Here is a 16774-nt window from a genome sequence, read left to right as displayed (position 1 = left end):
CAAACCAGCTTCAAAAACCACAGAAATTAAACTGAAGGGAAGCGAGGGAAGGTGGGGGCCATCAAAGCAAATTTGTTTGCAACAGAAGCCTGTTTGCATGATATTGTAATATTTCTATAACCTAGACTAGAAAATGGCCATGTTAAATAGTACAGCTGTTAAGCTGACTTTTCCAGTTTAACACGAAGCAATAGAACCAGGAACACCTTCCCATCCCCTCTTAGCCCTGATCTCACATACATTCATACAGATGTCAAGGACCTAAATATACTAAGTAGGATGTCTCAGATGGCTTTTGCAGAAGGCCCTTGATATGTGTAATATTGTAAAATGGAAAGCAAAATCAGAGGGTAGAAAATTGGAAGGAAAGTTGAGTTTTACCCTCTTGTCAACACTTTCCCCAAAAAGCTAATTCTATTAGAATTGGCCCTAGAACCAGAAGACCTAACCCAAGTACCCATGTACACAGTGTCAAACATACCAAAGTTGTGCTACGTTATGCCAGTCAGGGGAGCTTAACACAACTGGTCCAGGTGTCAGTGCTGAGGAACATTCAACAATTTCTATTTTCCAGACCTCAGTGGAAGCAGAGCCTTCCTAATTGATTTGAAAGTCAGTCTGAAGCTCTCACCCTGGTATGAATTTCACCAAGCCAGAAGCTTCCAGAAAGGGTTGAGCACCAATGCTCCTGCTATATAAAGCACATGGAAAGAGAGAAAAGTCCTCTATTCCTAATCTCATCAAGAGATCTTGGCTTTAAAATCAAATTTGGCAAAAAAGAACCAGTCCAGGATTAACTAAGTAAACTTCTATTGGCATCAAGCTATATTACTTATAACACTGTAATTCCAAGGTTTTTCAGCCTCTGGCCATCGTGCATGTGAACGTATATAAACACACACATGCATGCAATACCTCCCATATTCTCTCCATCTGCCAACAGCCTGAATAACCACAGATCATTTTTCACTAATTGCCTAACTAAATCTGTATTCAGAAGCACAAAGACATCTTACAGAGTGTTAGTGTGTAAGTTGTAGACAACCATCTTTTAGCCTCAATGCAGTTCAATTAGTGTTTCCAGTATGAATTTGTCTTCCTCTGCCACTCATCACCCCATCTCTCTGATTACTTTTATAATCAAACCTTGATTGTTTTGAGCAGATATTTCCATGAGCTTTGGTTTGGGGACTTCCTTTCTTTTCTAAATGTAAATGAAAAATTGGACTGGAAATTATTTCCTCTGCATAGTCATTCATGGAGTAGATCTGCATTTCAGCTTCTGGGGATGTGAGTAGATATAGAAGGTACATGGAATTTGAGTCCTAGGATGGCAGTTTACAAGTTAGCACTGTATGTCTGGGCTCCTAAGAAGAACTGCTTTAAGTCAGTGAATTAATTCATTGTCACTGCCCTCCGTGAACAGCTTCCACTGCCTTGAACTTCTAACCTCCTCCTTAGGTTCACTTAAAATCATTACCCCCTGCTGCCTAATAAATAAGTGCCAAGATTTTTATTTGGAAAGGGAACTATGATGATGCCTTTGGCTATAGAGAAAGCTGCATCAGCGTTACATTAAATGCGAACTATAAATTCTATTAAAGTACAACCCCAATTATATAAGACATCTATATTCGCCACAAATAAATATCTATTTCAGCTACTTAACTCTTATCCAGATTAATTATAGTTCTTTGGTTCAACACAGTGGTTATCTTTCAGGAACCAACTTAAACTTCCAATTTTAACTACGTCTATGCTGACAATACTTTCAGGGATGCAATGTTTTTTGTTTTTTTAAGTAAAACACACGTCTACTGTTAACTTCCATGAAACAACATTAATTTCAGAGCATGGTAGTTGGTCATCAGGGCTCATTGTGATGTGTTTTATCTGATGTGTATCTTCATGCTTGCTGAGGATGCGCTGTACCAGTCTTCAGTCAACCATGTGGCATTTGCGGGACTATACTGAAAATGTATCCAGACTCTCCCAAGCTATACCAAGGCAGAGGTAGCAGCTGCATATGAAAAACTAATCTACGTCTTAAAGTCATGACTAAAACCCTTCCAAGCCAAAAAGAGTCTAATCATTTTCATATGCTCCATCAGAAGTTTTGGTGGGGTACACTTGGAGGCGGTCTGCCTTTCTGTCTGGAGAAGCCTGTCTTTCTGAATGACAGTGCGCGTGCCTGGTAGCTAGAACTCTTTGATCCTTCATGTGTGTACTCACTCAGTGTGCCGGGTCGGGGTGCCGCGTGAGCAGCCAGACCCACGTGGCCTTTCTAATCACCCCCTGGAAGCGCAGCCTCTCCAGCTCTGCTTGGCTTTGTCCATTTGAGTAAACTACCTGTGCTTTAGGGGTCTGCCAGTAAAGTGGTGAAGTCTTTCTGATGAGCTGAACCATTAGGGTCAGCTTTTTAGAGTCCTTTGTATTTTAGGTAGCTTTTGATCAAAGCCAATCAAAGACGTAAACCTGTTTTATATTCTGAAACAAACTGGGAAAACCTGGATAAAAGATGAAGCTTATAACCAGGAAAAAAAAGTCTTGATTATCTCTACAGTGCACCTACAGCGTTCCAGATTCCAGAAGCAGAGTCCCGTGGGGGGGCAAAAACATGTCTGGAGAATTTATTTAAAATATATCCACCTATTGTTACTTCATAAATAAATATTTTTGGTTTCTTAAAAATCTTTACAGGAATGCTTGACACGCTAATCAAATACTTCCCTTAAATGGATTAAGCTATTTATATTTGGACCACAAGAGTATTGCCCCTCCCAGAACATACACACTCAAACACACTTTTCTATGAAGGAGAAGTTCCATCTATGGTGCTTTCTCAGTGCCAGGGAAAAGGAAGCTTTACTATGCTCCAGCTGGAACTGGCATTTCCTTTTAAAAGGTCTACAAAATAGATTGTTCACACTGACTAGATTTGTGTGTGTGTGCACAGAACTAATTTCCATTAAAAGGAAAGGATAGAGAGGATATAGTTTGCAAACGTTCTAGGGGAAAGAAATTATTGCAATGTCTTTGTCAGAGTTTGAGTATTAAAATCAGACCATTGAGACAGTGGACAAATTGAGCTTTCTATTTACAGTTCTCTGTTCTAGTTCCTGATTTTTTATCGTTTTAATTTTTTCAAGCACTACCCCCACAGAATGACAGACCAAAAACGGGAAATGAGACTTAAGTTTCACCGTTTACCTTCCATTGATACATTACTGTAACTGTAACCAGTCATTACTTGCTGAAATGAGGATGGGGCATGGGAGGGGGTTACCTGTGTATTTTGTTCACTTGTGTTCATACTTTCCTTCATTGTGGACAACTGAGAGTTGGCTGTGGCTTTATTTCTTAATGGAAATGTTTCCATGCTTATGTTGTTTGGCACTAAGGGTTGCTTAGGTTCATGAACGCTGTTCTTAAAGATGCAGATGGTACGCGAGCCACAGACACCTGGCCTTTCAGGGACGCGAGCGAGCTTACATCTGTCTAGGGTTCCATGCTCCTCGTGAAAGTGAAGTCTGGGGGTTGTTTGCTGTCTTGGTATGATGGTTTTCCATACATGTTCTCATCATCCCTAGGATATGTGCTGAATGAAAACTTCCTGTTAATTCCTGTTAATATATTGTTAATGTCAGACGTGATGTGATACCGTTGACCTGTCCAAATGTACAACTATTTAATGGTGTTTGTAGAACTGAAATGTCTTAAATGTTGCATGAAATATGTTGTAAAAAATAGATTTGTTTTCTATTTTTCAACACCTCAGAATTGAGGGTTCATGGGCCAATAAGTGCAATATTTAATGACTTACTCAGTGTATATAAACTAGTATGAAAGAGTGAATTATAATGAATGTGTGAGATGCTTTGATGGCTGTTTGACTTGCTCAAATTATTTCTTGTAGCTGTATTTGTCTAGTGGTGCGATTTATACAGTAAATACCTTATTGGTGTCATGTGAAACTCTTCTGTGCCTACTTCAAAGTATGTTTTATTCCTAATTAAGACCAAACATTTAGTATCTGCGAATATATGTCAATCTTGCCTTTTAGAATTGTGGGTTTTATTTTCAAGACAGAATGGCTGTTAGTTTATTTTAAATAAGTGTTCCCTTCTTTAGTTACAAATTCTCCTGAAGCTTTTTTTCTCCTGAAGCCTTTTATAAGAGGTTAATTTAGAAACCTAAAAAAAATATGCACATAAGTCATTTTTATTTTTCTCTGAAATGTTGATCCCATGTTCTGTCTACTAAGAATTTTCACTCATATTTGTGTGTATATTTTATTGTTAACCCTGTATTCTGTTTGCAAATTACACACTGTCAGTCCTGGAAACTCTAAGATATTGATTTCTTTTTATGTTGTTGTTATATTCACTTTCAATTCTCAATTGTCCACACTGATAATATAAAAGAAACAAGTCAAAACCCTTAAATCATTTTGGTATATCATCATAAACTCATATATTCATGCTCAAACCCCCTTGATTAGTCTCATAATTTGTGGTCTACAACTTCACTGAGATGGAAAATCAAGAAGTTAGGCCTGGTTGCTGGATTACCAAAAACTGTGTTTATAAATACGAAGTTTCAAGTAGGACAATTATCTTAAACTCCTATTTGCCATTTCGATTTTTAAGGCAAAGCACTCATTTTAATATTGTGGTTTGCTTTTTCATTTAGTTAGAGTAAATCATAATACCCTTAGGAAGAAAAGTTACATTTTTCACTAAAATGATGAAGGGCAGTTGGTTTTACGTGACCATGACCCTCGGTACATCATAGGAAGCCTTCAGTTCTCTCTATGGCAGTTGCCTGAAATTGACATGTGAAGATGTGCCAATCACATAAAATGGCTTTGGGCCGCCACCAGTGATATGTGGCCCTATTTTACATGTGATAGATAAAATTTTGTGCTCATCTTTCACACCCACTGACGAAATAGAGGTGGGTGGAACAGGGAGATTAGAGATGACTTTGTGCCAAATTAAAAAAAGAAAATGTAAGCAGGTAGCCAACATGAGAATGATAATTTAAGGGTGTGTTTAAATGTTTACTTATCAACAGTTACCAAATAGCACTAGCTCAGTGCAGGGGGAATCAAACATGGAAGAGGTATGGCTCTGGCCCCTAATAAGCTTACTGACTGAAGCACAAGGAACAAAATGCCAGGATATAATCTAAATGCTACATTATGTCAGGATCCAGGAACATGGAGAATGGGAGACCTATAAAAACAGGAGGAGTCAAGAAGGGCTCCACTAAAGAGGTGAGACATGACAAGAGAATTAGAGGAGACTGTGCCAGGCAAACGAATGGGGAAGGTTGCAGTTTGCCCCCTGAATGGAAGGGTGACAGAGCTGGCAGCTAGAGATCATTGTTTTTCTCCAGAGAACCAGACTGGCCCTCAGAAACCCCACAGATTGCCCCAGTTTGGCTCTGTGTTTTTGTCCCCATGAGGAAGATGAACTGTAGCATCATCATATTCCTTGGTGCTGCTGAGCAGCCCTAGACTCGTTCCAAACACAGACTGATTTGAAGCTCGTTAGCAGCACTGTTTTAGACACTTTGCCCATGCATCAAACATAAGACACTGTCGAGGCCAACGTCAACCAGGCAGATGTGTGCCCAGAGATTTTTCTGTGGTTCCATGTTTCCCGTAAAGAGAGTTGGGGAAGTGCATAGATGAAGACCTTCCTTTGTAACCAGGCACTTTCGGCTTCTCCTCAGTGACTGCACTGTGGAGCTCTTCTTGAGAAAAAATTGAGTAACAGCTTAATGCTTTCATATAGTGATCGTGATTTTATCTGAAAACTACTGCTGCACAGCAATTATCGTGACTCTTCATGTGTCCACAGGACCTTCTGTCTGGGTTTAAAGCTATAAAGTGTATTCACATTGTGAAGTTTTAATTCTCTTTATTGAAATTAATTGTGTAAGAACTGTATGTGCTCTATTAGGTATTAAGTTTGTATGTGAATTCTGTATAGAAAGTGGTTTTTGTTCTTTAAGTTAATCTTGTTTTATTTTTTGGAGATTACAATAAATATCTAAGAGACTATATTCCTGAATTTCTCAGTCTTGGTCTGAGAACTTTTTTCCACCTCCCTTCAATTTGTATTATTTTTGATCCTAGGATGCCTATTTCCAATTTGGTCCCCTTCTCATCTACAATCCTAGGTGCAGTACTGAGCTTGAACTAGAGACAAAGTGAATGTATTTTTATCAGGACGTGAGTTCGATCCCTGGTTGGGAAACTAAGACCCCACTTGCCGAGAGACAATTAAACCCACACGCTCTGGAGCCCACTCTCTACAACTAGAGAAGCCCGTGCACCACGACATAGAGCCAAGCAAAGACCCAGCACAGCTGACATAAAGTGGCTCAGCAGTGGTGACGAGTACAGGATACACAATTCAGAAGGTAGGTAATGGGGACCAATAAGATTTGAAGAGTGAGAGCCAGAAACTGACGGACACTGACATTCCTGGCTCAGCTGATTAAGTACATATGAGTCCACTAAGTACATATTAATCAGTTGATTAAGTACATATTAGTTCCATTACCTAAAAGACAAACTATAGGTTCTGGTTCAAGATGGTGGCATAGAAGATCCTGAACTCACTTCATCCCATGAACATACTGAATCTGCAGCTACATATCAAAAACCTTCCTCTGGAAAAAACAGAAATTACCTGAGCAACCCTTACACATTGAGCAAATTAAAAGACAAAAAAGCAAAGCAGGTAAGAGAAGCTGAGACACAATCTCACCGTAAACTCCATCCTGGATGTGATGTCCACGATCATGAGGGAACTTCTCCCTGTGGAGCACAGGGTTTGAACCCCACATCAGGTACCCCAACTCATGAAATATGCATCTGAGATAAACCCCCAAACACCTAGCTTTTAAAGTCAACAGGGATCACATCCAAAAGACTCAAAGTGCATAGCAAACGAGAAAGAAAGTGAAGTCGAAAGCGAAGTCCCTCAGTCGTGTCCGACTCTTTGTGACCCCATGGACTGTAGCTTACCAGGCTTTTGTCTTTCCAGGCAAGAATTCTGGAGTAGGTTGCCATTTCCTTCTCCAGGGGATCTTCCTGACCCAGGGATCGAACCTGGGTCTCCCACATTGTAGGCAGACACTTTACTGTCTGAGCCACCAGGGAATCCCTTTAAAGTCAACGGGGATCACATCCATAAGACCCAAAGTACATAGCAATTGAGAAACAACCCATAAAGAGTTTCTGGGCTCTGACTCACTCGCCTCAGAGACCAGCATGGAGGCAATCAACTGAGAGGAACCCACGCTCTTATATGCTGAGAAGCAGATAAGCCTCTTCACATAAAGTGTTAGGCTGATGTTTAACACACATCAGGAGGCCTGACAAGGTACTCCCTGGGGGCAGGCTGGCGGGCACCATCTCTGTGCTGGCTCTCTCCCATTCTCCAGCTCACCTTTATCTCTTAGAAAGGAGCTTTCTTTTACCCTTCTCTGGCACCCTGCTTTGCACCGCTGCTGCCCAGGTAACACCTCCAAAGCACCTGGCTCTGGTGGCCACTGGAGCTCAAGTTTGAGGGTCCTAAAATATAATGGAGAAAGAGTTCTTACATGGCTGCCATTCCCAGAGCACAGCAAGAGGCAACAGACTGAGGAACCCAGCATTTCTGGGAAAGCGGTCAACTAGCTTACCTTCAGGGCTACGGCCTGTGAGGCAGGTTTCTAACTAAACAAACAGCTAAGAGCTCCATGAAATCTCCAGGAACCTCAGAAGACAGGCTCCATCTCTGTGCTCTCCCTCTGCCACACCCCAAGAGGAGGGCTCCTTCATGTGTCTGATGTCCAGGTTTTACGTCTAGGGCCTTGGTTTTTGTGGTTGCCACCAGGGAAAGCCCCTTGACTGCCTGGCAATCAAACCAGCAGGGCTTGCTTCCCCAAGTTCCAGGGGCTGGTGATAAACAGAGCAATGGTTCTTGGCAAGCTTCCACTCCCCGAGGCACTGTGCAGACAGCAGACTGAAACGCCCCTCCCGTCTTTATGGAACAGACGTCTTTTTGCTTCTTCTGGAGCTTCAGCCTGGGGAACAGGCTTCCAGTTTGTTACATGTCTAGGGCCTAACGGAGGGGCTTTCCATGGACAGAAGCCACTGGACTCCATCTCTCGAGTCCAGCTCTCCCTCTGCCTTGCTCTAAGCCACTGATGTCTTTTCTAAAGGACTCAACTAGCATCCTAATTTCTGCAACTGCCAGCCACAAGATGTCTTAATTGCATGGCTCTGTGGCCAGTGAAAGTTATATGTACAGTCACATAAGACTATATATTTGTGTATTTTAAAAGTTGCTGCCTAAGGGTCTGACTTCTAATACGCTTCTGTACAGTCAAAGCTTGGTTTTTCCAGTGGTCATGTATGGATGTGAGATTTGGACCATGAAGAAGGCTGAGTGCCGAAGAAATGATGCTTTTGAAATGTGGTCCTGGAGAAGACTCTTGAGAGTCCCTTGGACTGCAAGGAAATCAAACCAGTCAATCCTAAAGGAGATCAAGCCTGAGTATTCATTAGAAGAAGAGATGCAGAAGCTCCAATACCTTGGCTACCTGATGCAAAGAGCCGGAAAAAAGACCCTGATGCTGGGAAAGATTGAGGGCAGGAGGAGAAGAGGGCAACTGAGGTTGGACGGCATCACTGATTCAACGGACATGAGTTTGAGCAAATTCCAGGAGACAGTGAAGGACAGGGAAACCTGGCATGCTGCAGTTCATAGGGTCTCAAAGAGTCAGACACAACTTAGTGAGTGAACAACAACAATACAAAATAAAATGTAAAATATGACATCAAGAACATAAAATGAAATGGGATAGATTAAAATGTAGAGCTTTAGATGCATTTGAACTTAAGTTGTTAAAAACTTGCTGTGCTGTGCTTAGTCACTCAGTCATGTCTGACTCTTTGCAACCAGCCAGGCTCCTCTGTCCATTGGAATTTTCCAGGCAAGAATACTGGAATAGGTTGCCATGCCCTGCTCCAGGGGATCTTCCCAACCCAGGGATTGAACCGGCATCTCTTAGGTCTCAAGCACTGGCAGGCTCTTTACCACTAGCACCACCTGGGAAGCCCCAAAATGAAAGTTGCTCAGTCGTGTCCAACTCTTTGAGACCCCATGGACTATACAGTCCATGGAATTCTCCGGGCCAGAATACTGGAGTGGGTAATCATTCCCTTCTCCAGGGGATCTTCCCGACCCAGGAATCAAGCCAGGGTCTCCTACATTGCAGGTGGATTCTTTACCAATTGAGCTATCAGGGAAGCCCATGTCCATGAGTAAACCTCTTTGGCCTTCAAAGCCAAATGCTCTGGGGGCTCTCTTTCTAGTGCAGGACCTCCAGACTGGAGAGTCTGATATGGGGTTCAGACCTCTCACTCCTTTGGGAGAACCTCTGCAATTGTAATTATTCTCCTGTTTGTGAAACCTTCTACTCCAGGGATATGGGATTTGACTATATCACAATTCTGTCCCTTTTCATCTTATTTGTAGAAGATCCTTTCTTATAGGCTCTGGAATTCTGCATCAATGGTTGTTCTGCAAATAGTCGTGATTTGGGGGTGCCTGTGAGAGGAGGTGCGCTCAGGGCCTTTCTGCCCCATCATCTTGCACAGTCTCCCCAGTTCTTGTAATTTCTTAAGTGATATTACCCTTATGCTCTTATTTGTTGTACTGAGATGAGCCTGAGTGGGCTTCTGGGTGGATGTTGGTCACCAGAAGGACCAAGCCAGGATTAGAACTTTGGCATTTTCAGCCCCACTCCTCATCCTCCAGAGAGGGGAGGGGTAGTAGAAATGGAGTTAACAATTGCTCGGGCCCATGTGGGGAAGCCTCCATAAAATCCCACGAGTACAGAGTTTGGCAATCTTCCAGACTGGTGAACACATGGAGGTGCTAGGAGAGTGGCATGCCCAGAGAGGGCATGAAGCTCTGTATTCCTTCCCACAGACATTTTTCGACTCATGTCTTCCATCTGGATGTTCAACCACATCCTTCAACATATCCTGGTAAAAAGTAAAACATTTCCAAGTTCTGTAAGCCTCTCCAGCAAACTAATTAAACATGAGGAAGGGGTCATTGCAACTTCCAATCGACAGCCACTTTGTCAAAAGCCCAGGTGACAACCTGAGTTGGCAACTAGTGTCTAAAGTAGGGGGGAGGAGGGAGTCTTGTGGGACCAAGCCCTTAACTTATGGGACTTGATGCTATCCAGGTAGTTATCTAGACACTAGTTGCAAATCTGGGCTTCACTGGTAGCTCAGCTGGTAAAGAATCCACCTGCAATGTGGAAGACTGGGTTGGATCCCTGGGTTGGGCAGATCCCCTGGAGAAGAGCATGACAACCCACTCTAGTATTCTTACCTGGAGAATCCCACGGACAGAGGAATCTGGCAGGCTACAATCCATGAGGTCACAAAGAGTTGGACACAACTGAGCGACTAAGCACACAGGACACCCAGCTGCTGAAAATTACTTGGTGTGGGGAAAAACGTCCACACATCTGGTGACCATAAGTGAAGCATCTTTTATGAGAAGCAACAGAGATTCACAGGGAAGAACGCATAGTAGGGAAGAACTGAGATTTTTTCCTACAGTGGAAGGAGGAAAACTGAGTTTTTCTATAACATTGCCAAAGGAAATAAAAACAGGACGTTGAAGAGCTATATGCACTCCCATGCTTACTGCAGTATTAAAGCCAAGACATAGAAACTAGCTAAATATTCATGAATGGATAAAAAATATGTGGAATATTATTCACCCATAAGAAAGAAGGATATTCTGCCATTTGCAACAACATGGATAGACCCTGAGTACATTATGCTAAGTGAGATAAGACAGATGGAGAAAGTCAAGTACTGTATAATAACACCTGTGTGAAGTATAAAAAAGTTAAACTCATAAAAGACAGTAAAATGATCATTACCAGGGAATAGGGTAGGGGATATGACTGATGCTGTTTAAGTGTGTAAATATGCACTGACCAACCAAGCAAGGCATGCATGTTAAGTACTGAAGTAACATGCTATACACAAATTTATACAAGGTTGCATGTCAAATATACTCAATTAAACAATAGAGATAATAAGTAAAACTCTAGAGAGTAGAGAAAACAAAGTTCAGGAGAATATATCGAATCAGAAGAGTAGACCGGGAAGTAGGGTACACTACATTTATAGGCAACCAAGGAAGACAAGCTCACAAAGACGACTTAAAAAGGGAGCTGCTAAAGTGATGGATGGACATTTAAAAGTCTACAGACAACAAATGCCTGAGAGGACACAGAGAAAAAGGAACCCTTCTACATCGCTGGTGGGGATGTAAACTGGTATAACCACTGTGGAAAACAGTATGGAGGTTGCTCAAAAAATTAAAAATAGAATCAACATATGATCCAGCAATTCCACTCCTGGACATACATCCAGACAAAACTACAATTCAAAGAGATACATGCATCCCTATGTTCATAGCAGCAGTGTTCACAATAGCCAAGACATGGAAAAGCCTAAATATCTATCAACAGATGAATGGATAAAGAAGATGTGGTACATGTATACAATGGAATACTACTTGGCCATTAAAAAGAACAAAATGCCATTTGCAGCAACATGGTTGCAACTAGAGATTATCATATTAAATGAAGTCAGCAAGACAAACACCGTATGATAGTGCTTATAAGTTAAGTCTAAAATACGACACAAATGTACCTATCTGTGAAACAGAGACATACCAGGGACATGGAGAATAGACTGGCAGCTGCCAAACGGGTGGCAAGTGAGAGACAGCTGGATCCGGAGTTCAGGATTAGCACATGCAAACTGGTATATATAGAACGAATAAACAACAAGGTCCTACGGGACAGCACAGTATAGTCAGTATCCTGTGATAAGTCACACTGGAAAAGATATGAAAAAAGAATGTGTATGAATAACTGAGTCACTTTTCAGTACAGCAGCAATTAACAGCATTGTAAATCAACTATGCTTCAGTTTTTTAAAAAAAAGAGATAAATGGAGAATGGGATGAGGGCGGGAGACAAGCTATGAGAGGAGCGAGTTCTGACACAGGAGTGGTCCACATTTTCAGATAATGTGGAGACAATCCAGGCTTACTGGTCACCTGGACAGGACAGGTTTAGAATAGCAATGGAGGACAAAGTCTGCACTGGGCAGAGAATCAAAAGGTAATGGTGAAGAGACTGTTCTTTCAGGTACTTTCTAAATACAAGAAAAGGCTATTAAGGACAGTCTAAAAAGGGTTTTATTTTGCCTTATTTCAAGAGGCTTACATATTCTATGTTAAAGAGAGCTGAATTAGAAAATATAAGCAAAAATTGATACTCTTGCCATCCAAGTCTTATTCTCCCATTTGTACTCCTGCTTCTATCTCTTCTGCTCCATCTCTCTGTGCTTTATTTTCTGCACAACTATCTCAAACGAGTTGCTCTTGTCCTTTCCTAATATTTTTACTACTCTGTAGGGCACAGAGCTTTCAACAACTACTTATGATGAAATGAACAACAGCTATCTTTTTAAGGTCCATACTGAAACAGACGTTTAAAGTTCTTTTTCTTTTTTTTAATAATTTTCAAACTAACCAAGAAAAGCACAACCTCGTCTTAGCAGCGATGACTACATTGTTCATGTCAAAGCAGCCAGCAGTCTTTTGTTTAAGCGGGTAACAAGCCCGATTGAGCTAAGGTTTTAAATTGCTGTGCCTCCACCAAATCACGACACCATTTGCAAGAGAAGGGCAGGCAATTGTATTTCTGAAAAGTTGGCAGCTGCTCCTTTGTACTTTCTTGCTGGGATACACCAGGTGTGATGCACTCCCTGTGGCGGACATCACTTCAGGTCAAGTGTAAATTAACACATCCGTTGGCATCTTTTTTGCCCTTGCCTCTGTTCATAGACTAGAAAAGGCAAAAGACAGGGGTAGGCTAATGGAGAACAAGTCAAAAGTGAAAGGACGTTTAAAAATAGAACTTTGGAAGGAGTGGTGTTGGTAATGGAAATTCTAGAAACTTACACATTGACATCCACAAAAGGCCATTTGTTAATACTTGAGCTGAAGGGCAGTCAGGTTTTACAATGGGAAGCAGAAGGGAAGGGATAATTTCTTATGGAGATTTGATAGTATGAGCAAGAAATCAAAAGCTGGTTAAAGAAAAAAGGATCTTGAAAAATATATTAGATTCCCAGATGCCACAATCCTACAGCGAAAACAGAAGCTTGCACAAAAATACTCAAGATTCTTATATATTATCAAAAGCTCAATGAGACCTTAAGATGACATGCAGAAAAATCTCTTTTTCCCTTTCTGTAGCTTAAAATACAGTTACTATTAACACATACTATACAATTGCTGGTGCTCTCCTTTCACAAAAATACTCAAGATTTTTATATATTATCAAAAACTCAATGAGACCCTGAGATGCAGAAAAATCTCCTTTTCCCCTTCTGTAGCTTAAAATACAGTTACTATTAACATATACTACACAATTGCTGGTGCTCTTAACAATCCCCTGAGGTTACTGTGATTCCCTATAAAAGACATTTCAATATATCTCTTACTGTCTGCTCTTAAATGGTAAAGACCTAGATGATTTTCCTTGAATTGTCAGTAGAAAAGAAAAAAAATTCTTCCAAAGGCATTATGATATCAAAGAGTATAATAGCCTTTTAGAATTTTTTTTAAAATCATTTCCATTTGACCCCCAGGCCATCCTCATAAATACAATGATTTAATCTGAAAGAACACTTAAAGTTTAATTATTTAACATTAAGACCACCCTCAAGTCACTTCATGATCTGATCATTAAAACTGATGGCATTTTCAAGCTTTATGGTATTTTCAATATTCTGAGGCACTGTGTATTATTTTATCCATCTATGCCTGCAACAAGTGTTATTTTTTTAAAAAAGTCTTTATGTGTCAGGCACATGAGTTCAATTTCTTATTATCCTTAGATTCTTTAGCATGGGAACAGCAAGTTGGCTGGCAGACAGCTTGGTCCCTGTTGTAACAATAATGATCCAACCAGAATCAATTCTGAAGGAAAGAGCCCAGAGAAGGGCTTTCCAACTCGGTTCATTAGCTCCATACTGACTAATTTAATCAGATTTTTCTGATGCTGAGACCCAAGGTCAAGCATTTTTTTAAAGGCTCTCAGGTGATTTTCATGTGGTCCAGTTTTGTGACGCACACACACAGAAAAAAAACCACCAAAAAACTCAACAGTTTAACAGATAACAACAACAGATAACACAGTTATCAGATATCACACGTATAACTGTTGAGTTATCACAACTCAACAGATAACACAGTTTCATACAGCTTTATCCAATTTGGACAGCTTCCCCCAATACAGAACAAAACAGTGCTTTCTTTGCCATCACAGGTTATCCAGCTATAAAAGCTATTAAGGTTGCCCATTCACCTGTTCCTAGTCTTCATTCAACCACAAATTATTAAGTCCAGGAGTAGCAGCTGTTTTATTAAGATTAGTGTCAAAATGTGAGCATGCAAACGGGGCCCTGGGCAGTGCTACTGAAGTCATGGCCACATCATGACAAGCAGCCCAGCAAACCCCCTAACAACGAATGGCCCCTGTGGAAGGAGGTCCCCCTTTATCTCCTTTTCTTTTCAAGCCATTTCTAGTTGCGGCCCATGAAAATGAGTTTGCCCATTCCTCTTGCAATAGCACAGGGACAAGCACAATACCTTTGCCATTGGTGGGACTGGCACAGGCAGCTCTTTATTCCCAGGTAAACCCCGGTGCTGCACAATGTGCTCTCGATCTTCTGTAAGAAACTCATTCATTCTAACTGTGCACACGTGTGACAGGATCCCAACTCCTGGTTGTGTATCATGCTTTGTTACAAGGCCATAACAACTTACAACCAACTTTGCAGCTTAAAACAAACAACCCAGATATTATTAATATTTCACAGTTCTGTAGGCAGAAGACCTACTGGTCTCAGTAGCCTAAAAATTAATGTGTCAACAGAGACACATTCCTTACCGGAGGCTCTGGGGATGATCTGCGTCCACGCTCTTTTAGGCCGGCCGAATTCAGCTCCTCGTGGTTGTGGGGTTGAGGTTCTTGGTTCCTTGCTAGTTGTCACCCAAGACCACTCTTTGCTCCTAGAGCTTCTTCCATGCTCTGAATAAGCTCCTAGAAGCCTGTCTCCAGTCACTGCACATGACCTTTTTGTCTTAGAGTCTGCACCTCAAACAAGGCTTTCCCTGTCACAGCCCTTCACCCTCCTCTTATGCTTTTAAGGGATCACGTGATTACATTGGTCTCACCTGAACGAACTAGGATAATCTCCACTTTAGGATTGATAAGCTTAATTACACATGCAAACTCCCCTTTGCCCTGTAATGTAACCAGAGATCAAATTGCCAACATTTGCTGGATCACGGAGAAGGCAAAAGAGTCCCAGAAAAACATCTATTTCTGCATCATTGATTATGCTAAAGCCTTTGACTGCGTGGATGACAAGAAACTGTGGAAAATTCTTAAACAGATGGAATGCAGACCACCTTACCTGCCTCCTGAAAAACCTGTATGTAGATCAAGAAGCAACAGTTAGAACTGATGATGGAACAACGGACTGGTTCCAAATTGAGAAAGGAGTATGACAAGGCTGTATATTGTCACCCTGCTTACTTATATGCACAGTGCAGCATGCAGAATGCTGGGCTGGATGAATCACAAGCTGGCATCAAGACTGCCGGGAGAAATATCAACAGCCTCAGAAATGCAGATGAAAACCAATCTAATGGCCAAAAGCAAAGAGGAACTAAAGAGCCTTTCAATGAGGGTGAAAGAGGTGAGTGAAAAAGCTGGCTTAAAACTCAACATTCAAAAAACTAAGATCATGGCATCCAGTCCCATCACTTCAAGGCAAGTAGAAGGGGGGAAAGTGGAAACAATGACATATTTTATTTTCTTGGACTCCAAAATCACTGTGGATGGTGACTGCAGCCATGAAATTAAAAGACAATTACTCCTTGGAAGAAAAGCTATGACAAAGCTAGATAGCATATTAAAAAGCAGAGACATTACCTTGCCAACAAAGGTCCCTATAGTCAAAGCCATGGTTTTTCCAGTAGTCAGTATGGATGTGAGATTTGGACGTGAGATTTGGACCATAAAGAAGGTTGTTGTTGTTGTTCAATCACTCAGTCGTGTCAACTCTTTGTGACTCCATGAACTGCAGCACACCAGGCTTCCCTGTGTTTCACTCTCCTGGAGTTTGCTCAAAATCATATCCATTGAATCGCTGATGCTATCCCACCATCTCGTCCTCTCATCGCCTTCTCCTCCTGCCTTTCCCAGCATCAGGGTCTTTTCCAATGAGTTGGCTCTTTTCGTAAAGTGGCCAAAGAAGGCTGAGCACCAAAGAATTGATGCTTTCGAACTGTGGTGTTGGAGAAGACTCTTGAGAGTCCCTTGGACAGGAAGGAGATCACACCAGTCACTCCTAAAGGAAATCCAATACTTTGGCCACCTGATGTATTATTATGAAGCTTCTCAAGTGATGTTTACTCCCATAGAAGTTTGAGAATCACTGATATGGTGGTTAGGAATCCAGACTTTGAACAGTCTGTGTTTAAATGTCACTTCCTTCATGTAATTCTGAAGGTAGAGAATTTTAGCCGTTTTGTTCCTTCAAAACCCCCAGCACCTAAACAGTACCAGGCACGAGCTAGTGCTC

Source organism: Bos javanicus, chromosome 20 (genome assembly GCF_032452875.1).
Source record: "Bos javanicus breed banteng chromosome 20, ARS-OSU_banteng_1.0, whole genome shotgun sequence".
Lineage (NCBI taxonomy): Eukaryota > Metazoa > Chordata > Mammalia > Artiodactyla > Bovidae > Bos > Bos javanicus.
The sequence above is the reverse complement of the archived record's forward strand: the minus strand, read 5'-3'. Positions refer to the sequence as shown.